Source organism: Salmo salar, chromosome 14 (genome assembly GCF_965601325.2).
Source record: "Salmo salar chromosome 14, fSalSal1, whole genome shotgun sequence".
In the NCBI taxonomy this organism is placed as follows: domain Eukaryota; kingdom Metazoa; phylum Chordata; class Actinopteri; order Salmoniformes; family Salmonidae; genus Salmo; species Salmo salar.
This window is the reverse complement of record NC_138304.1, coordinates 18086779-18094550: the sequence shown is the minus strand read 5'-3', so window position 1 is coordinate 18094550 and position 7772 is coordinate 18086779.

The window sequence follows — 7772 nt, the reverse complement described above, 5'->3', positions numbered from 1 at the left end:
TATTAACTGAATGATATATATAAAAAAATTACATTATTTGCAAACTGATATGTGACATACATTAATGCCAAAATAACATGCAAAACAGGCAAGCCCCCCCAAAAAATATGTATATTTATTTTATTTTTTATTAATTTTTTTGCTAAAAATGTGGGGCTCAAAACACTGATTGTATGACAGGCCATCAGTGACGGGTCGCTGATTGTATGAAAAACAAGTTTTAGTTTTGATGCAGCCTTTTTACATGCACTGAATCCCCAAAAAGTGATTTTACAACACTCTCTTAAAAACTCAAAAATTCAGGTTGAAGAACCACTTTGGGTGTTTCAGAGAACTTAATTTCTGTTTTAAAACACATTCGGTGTATTAAAACACTTCCATTGGGTTTAAATTCAAACACCCTCCAAACACAAGATCTCAATTGAGGTGTGCTACTTTTCATGATTTCATTACACAATCATGGTGTTTTGAGACTTCCTATTTTTGAAGTGTGGTCAGAAAAAGATTACCGCTCTGCCACAATCCAACCTCTTTTATCAATGATGATTTTACCGTGATCTTACCATTGTTAACTGAGAGTGCCTCATGAATAGACATCATTTCTCACAAGTCTAAGGTTTCTTCCATGAGAGATTAGTCTTTACACAAATGGATAATGACACTATTAAAGATGAAATGGTCTGTACCCTCACTCACACCCAAACACTAATGTCAACCATGGGTGGCTTAGTCTCACACCAACCAGGAAGTGAATTTTGTATTTTTATCAAATCTCTTCCCATTTTTGTGTTCCACCATCAGTATCCATCAGTATCCATGGTTATAATTGTGCAACATCCAGGGTTTGAATGGGACATTGTACTGCTGAACCCTCCCCATAGCATGGGCTCAATAACCGTCCATTTTCTGGGTCCCTGCCCTCACACAATCACACATCAGCTCCAATCTGTCCTTACGATGCTCCACTGCACCCCAGGAATGGCCCACTCCACTCGCACCTCAGTGGCTGCAGTAAAACCCTGCTATACAGTATAGTGAAACGCTGCTGTACAGGGGAAGGGTGGGGTCAGTACCCTCCTCACAGATACCTGGGGTACGTGCTCAGGTAAGGCACGCACGCATGTACACAGAGACACACACACACACACACACACACAACCAGTTCAGTCATAAATACCCACTGAGAGCACAAACACAGAAAAACACACCCACGGTCTAGCAGCTATTACCAGTCTCTGAGATACCTATAGATATCTACATTCATTCACCCCCTCACAGAGTACCTGTCATTACATTGTCATTACCACCCTTGGTTAAAGGAAAACTCCACCCCAAAACTATATTTTGATATTTGTTCCATTAGTCCATTGCTGATATACTCCCAACATGTTTTGCATGACAGCAATCAAGTTTTCAAGAATAAAACTGTCAAAATACAGAAATACAGCTGGTATTATGCATTTTGCATCATATGATGTTAAGGTTTGCTGTGATGTGAATGACTGGATACAGAATAACATTAGAGTAACGTTATGGCAGCTATAGCTTACCAAGGTCTGTGTCCCCTCCTCTGTGTGTAGAAACCTGCCCATCTGTTTGGGCTTCTGGCTCTATTGTCCGAACGGCTCGAATCAAAAGGGTCACGTTAGGAGAGACATCAATAAACCTTTGAATGGATGCAGAACAATAGAAGAGCCCATTGCTGGGCTATGGTCAGTACATCTGTGTCAAACATCATCTCCTGCTATGAGATAAATCTATTAGACGTCGTGAGAGAATGTTGAGGTGGACAACTGGGAGGATATGGAGGATTCTATGGTTCAGCTTTAAGGTTTTAGTATGTGCCTTTCTCTTTTACTCTGGAAGGGAAGGGAGATATTTATAGAGATGTAGGATCTTAATTTGAGCTAGTTTGCTACAGCAGGAAAATAATCCCGCAGCAACAGGAAATGTGAATTATTATGTGGATTATAATTAATGGAATTTTTTATTGTAGATGTTGATGCATTTTCATTAGGGCAAATCAAGTCTGAAATTTCAAAGTGGAAATTACAAACCTTAGAAGCTTTTTAAAAACCAAAATACACTACAAGTTCGCATTTCTTGCTGTGTAGGAAAATTCTCAGCAACAAAAGAGTGATCAAATTGAGATACCACATATGGAAGGTCAAAAGACATTGGTCTTCTTCTTTAGAAGAAAAGACAGCAGGAAAAGAGGCAGCAGATCGGGCAGTAAGCGAGTAAACTCCCACTGCCATCCGTTCTTCTTGCTAACGTGCAATCATTGGAAAATAAGATTGACGACCTACGATTAAGATTATCCTACCAACGCGACATCAAAAACTGTAACATCTTATGTTTCACCAAGGCGTGGCTGAATGACGATACCGACAATATAGTGCTAGCGGGATTTTCCATGCACCGGCAGAACAGAAACGCTACCTCTGGTAAGACGAGGGGTGGGGGTGTGTGTCTATTTGTCAATAACAGCTTGTGCGCGATGTCTAATATTAAAAAAGTCTCGAGGTATTGCTCACCTGAGGTAGAGTACCTTATGATAAGCTGTAGACCACACTATCTACCAGGAGAGTTCTCATCTATATTATTCGTAGCCGTCTATTTCCCATCACAGACCAATGCTGGCACTAAGACCGCTCTCAACCAACTCTATAAGGCCATAAGCAAACAAGAAAATTCTCACCCAGAAGAGGCGCGCCTAGTGGCTGAGGACTTTAATGCAGGCAAACTTAAATCAGTTTTACCAAAGTTTTGCCAGCATGTCACATGTGCAACCAGGGGGGGAAAAAAATCCTAGACCACCTTTACTCCACATGCAGAGATGCATACAAAGCTCTCCCCCGCCCGCCATTTGGCAAATCTGACCACAATTCTATCCTCCTGAGTCCTGCTTGCAAGCAAAAACTAAAGCAGGAAGTACCAGTGACTCGCTCAATACGGAAGTGGTTAGATGACGCTACACTACAGGACTGTTTTGCTAGCACAGACTGGAATATGTTCCAGGATTCATCCAGTGGCATTGAGGAGTACACCACCTCAGTCATCGTCTTCATCAATAAGTGCATCGACAACGTCGTCCCCACAGTGACTGTACATACATATCCCAACCAGAAGCCATGGATTTCAGGCAACATTCGCATCGAGCTAATGGCTAGAGCTTCCGCTTTCAAGGAGCGGGAGACTAATCCGGACGCTTAGAAGAAATCCCGCTATGCCTTCAGACGAACCATCAAATAAGCAAAGCGTCAATACAGGATTAAGATTGAATCTTACTATACTGGCTCTGACGCTCGTCGGATGTGGCAGGGCTTGAAAACTATTACTTAATACAAAGGGAAACCCAGACGCGAGCTGCCCAGTGACGCGAGCCTACCAGATGAGCTAAATACCTTTTATGCTCGCTTCGAGGCAAGCAACACTGAAGCATGCATGAGAGCACCAGCTGTTCTGGATGACTGTGTGATAACGCTCTTGGTAGCCGATGTGAACAAAAGCTTTTAACAGGTCAACATTCACAAAGCCTTTGGGCCAGACAGATTACCAGGACGTGTACTCAAAGCATGCGTGGATCCAACTGTCACTGACATTTTCAACCTCTCCCTGACCGAATCTGTAATACCTACATGTTTCAAGCAGACCACCATAGTCCTTGTGCCCAAGGAAGTGAAGGTAACCTGCCTAAATGATTACCGCCCCATGGCACTCACGTCAGTAGCCATGAAGTGCTTTGAAAGCATGGTCATGGCTCACATCAACACCATCCTCCCGGACACCCTAGATTCACTCCAATTCGCATACCGCCCTAACAGATCCACAGATGACGCAATCTCAATCGCACTCCACACTGCACTTTCTCACCTGGACAAAAGGAGCACCTATGTGAGAATGATGTTCATTGACTACAGCTCAGCGTTCAACACCATGGTGCCACTAAGCTCATCACTAAGCTAAGGACTCTGGGACTAAACACCTCCCTCTGCAACTGGATCTGGACTTCCTGACGGCCGCCCCTAGGTGGTAAGAGTAGGCAACAACATGCCTGCCATGCTGATCCTTAACACTGGGGCCCCTCAGGGGTGTGTACTTAGTCCCCTCCTGTATTCCCTGTTCACCCATGATTGCGTGGCCAAACACGACTCCAACACCATCATTAAGTTTGCTGATGACACAACAGTGGTAGGCCTGATCACCGACAACAATGAGACGACCTATAGGGAGGAGGTCAGAGAACTGGCAGTGTGGTGCCAGGACAACAACCTCTCCCTCAATGTGAGCAAGATAAAGGAGCTGATCATGGACTACAGGAAAGACGGGCTGAACAGGCCCCCATTAACATTGACGGGGCTGTAGTGGAGCGGATCGAGAGTTTCAAGTTCCTTGGTGTCCACATCACCAACAAACTATCATTGTCCAAACATACCAAGACAGTTGTGAAGAGAGCACGACAAAACCTTTTCCGCCTCAGGAGACTGAAAAGATTTGGTATGGGTCCCCAGATCCTCAAAAGGTTCTACAGCTGCACCATCGAGAGCATCCTGACCGGTTGCATCACCGCCTGGTATGGCAACTGCTCGGCATCTGACTGTAAGGTGCTACAGAGGGTAGTGCGAACGGCCCAGTACATCACTGGGGCCAAGCTTCCTGCCATCCAGGACAAATTCAATAGGCGGTGTCAGAGGAAAGCCCATAAAATTGTAAGAGATTCCAGTCACCGAAGTTATAGACTGTTTGGCGCACGGCAAGCGGTAGCGCCAAGTCTAGGCCCAAAAGGCTCCTCAACAGCTTCTACCCCCAAGCCATAAGACTGCTGAACAATTAATACAATTGCCACTGGACAATTTACATTGACCCCCCCTCCCTTTTGTATACTGCTGCTCCTAGCTGTTTATTATCTATGCATAGTCACTTCACCCCCACCTACACGTACAAATTACCTCAACTAGCCTGTACCCCTGCACACTGACTCGGTACCGGTGCCCCCTGAATATAGCTTCGTTATTGTTATTCTTATTGTGTTACTTTTAATTATCGCTTTTTTATTTTAGTCTACTTGGTAAATATTTTCTTAACTTTTCTTGAACTGCACTGTTGGTTAAGGGCTTTTAATAAGTAAGCATTTCACGGTAAAGTCTACACTCGTTGTATTCGGCGCATGGTGACAAATAAAGTTTGATGTGATTTGATTTGATTAATCTCTCATACTGACTATGATGTACTGCATCAGTACATTTCTGTTTCTTTCTACCATGAATCTGGACAGGACTTTGGGAGTAGTTGGAATTTAAATATGGATGCAACTACTGTACGTTTTAGAGCCAGAATACCTTTTTCCCTTCCCGTGAGAGAGCAACTACTGATGGGAAAGTGAAATGTACTATACAATGTTATCTGAAGAGGATCCATTTCACGCTGCTCCACTCCAACTTGGTAAAAATCAAAGGACGAGGACAATAGACATTTGCACTCTCTTGAGGATGCATGAGGCACAATTTCGGTTCACTCTCTTTTCCCTCTGTGTCCCTTCTCCTCTCTCACTCTCTTTCGGTGCTCTTGATCATAGAATAATGTAGCCTTTTCTATCCTCCCTTCTCTGCGAGAGTCATAGAAACGAAATAATAGAAATGTCAGACGAGATGTTCCGTCATCGCTGATATTCTCTCTCGGTCCGTGAAAGGCCACGCCTGATCAAACAGTTAGATGCCCTGTGGCCCGGAACATTCCCCCGTTGGAACATTCCCCCGTTACTTCGCTCTCTCCCTGCCTCTCCCTCTCCGTACCAGGTTCTCACAGCATTGGATTACAGTGCCCCCTGCTGTTTCACTGAATAACCGCAACTCAGATACATTTGTAAGGAAAATAGGGAGGTATTTGCTGTGAATGGTGCATGCACACAACTGACTCCACGCTTTCTAAAGAATGAAAGCTTAAATCTTAAGATAGTTGGACCAATAAATAGGAAACATCACAACAACACAGGATTGTGCAAGAGATAAAGTCATGATAGTACATGTGGGTCAATTACATGTCTTTGTACTGCGACTCACCCAACTAGCCTACTGTATGTGACTACAGTATGTCTAGCTACACCCATGTGACCTTTCAGGCGTCGTGTTTTCTCCAGTGCTATATTAGTCATTATCAGTGTATTTTCTCTGACATTTCAAGTGGCTAGGTTTCGATGCTGCCATTAGTCATTCAGACAGAGGAGGGCGCTGTAAGACCTGTTTGGTCTCATTCACATTCCTACCATAGATGCTCCAGCATTGCGCAGCTGTATATGGTTTCCTGCTCAAACCATCACACTTTATATTAAGTTGCTCTTATAACTATGTAGTAGTTATGTAATTAATTATAATGCAGCTATTTTATGACAGGTAAAACATATATAAATAGCATTCTCATTTTTATGAATAACCCCAATATTTGTATGAATAGTCTCCTCCACTCTTCAAGGCCACAAAACAGGAAAACATGCTAGACATGTTTGTAGTTATTCTTGGCCATGAAAAACTCCTGGCCCAGGTCACATTGTCAGGAAAAACGTCTGTCCCAACTTGCAATACTTTTTAATTAAACAAGACCTTTTGGCATAGGCTTTCTAAGCACTCTCCTGTATTGCATTCCAGTATGTTTATGACTTATACTATTAATATGGGTGGGTCTCTGTTGTACTGTTGCACTGTGAGATGAGAGCTCCCTATGGGCAGATTAGCTGTGTATTAGATAGATGGGTGTGGTAGGTTGGATAAGCCTGTTGTTGTTTTAACAGCTTTTACCCCCAAGCCATAAGACTGCAAAACAGCTCATCAAATGGCTAACCGGACTATTTGCGTTTTTCTTTAGCTGTTTATTATCTATGCATTGTCGCTTTACCCCTAGCTACATGTACATATTACCTCGACTAACCTGTACCCCCGCACATTGACTCGGTACCGCGATTTTTGGTCGGCGGATGGTCGGGGGTCCGGAACATAATTACAATAATTTGTACACTGCATATTGACCACAACTAAGCCCAAAAATGACAATTTTCATACCTTGATTACATTGAAACACATGATTCATTATGGCCCGTGTAACGAGCACATCCTGCTGTAAACATGGCCTCCAGCTGTAGGTGTGATGTCATTAACTGGCTGTTATGTCACCGATCCAGTCTGGAATGCGTTCATAAATTCACTCTGGCTATCTACTCCGATTTCAGAGTGTGCAGTGTGCAGAATAACTGAGGAATTTATGAACACTCAACACCCCTTGAATATGGAAGGTGTAAGTAAACCTCAACGAAAAAGCGTAATTAAATTGTTGTCAGCAGCACAGTCTCCAACGCTCTGGATAACATGAAAACAGCTTAACCAGCTCTGCTAGAGCGAGTAAAATGGTCAGAGTGAGGTGTTCTGTCTGGAAGTAGCTAGCAAGTTAGCCAGTTAGCTTGGGTGCTTGACTTCTGTTGTGAGGTCAGAACGCTCGGATCAACCCAACTCCTCGGCCAGAGCGTCCAGTGTGCGCTCTGAACGCGTGGCAAGCGAAACACAACGCTCTGAATTTACAAACACACAGAGCGCACTCTGATCGCACTCCAGGTGGAAATACGAACACACCCTTGGTTGCTTCGTCAGGGAATGCTGGAGATGGACACTAGTACAGTAGGACCTGACGTATACATGGTATAGTGTGGCAGGGACTGGAGAAGTCTGCGACTTTGGTCCTATGTAATGACATTTCAATTTAACATGAAGTTAATCATATATCTA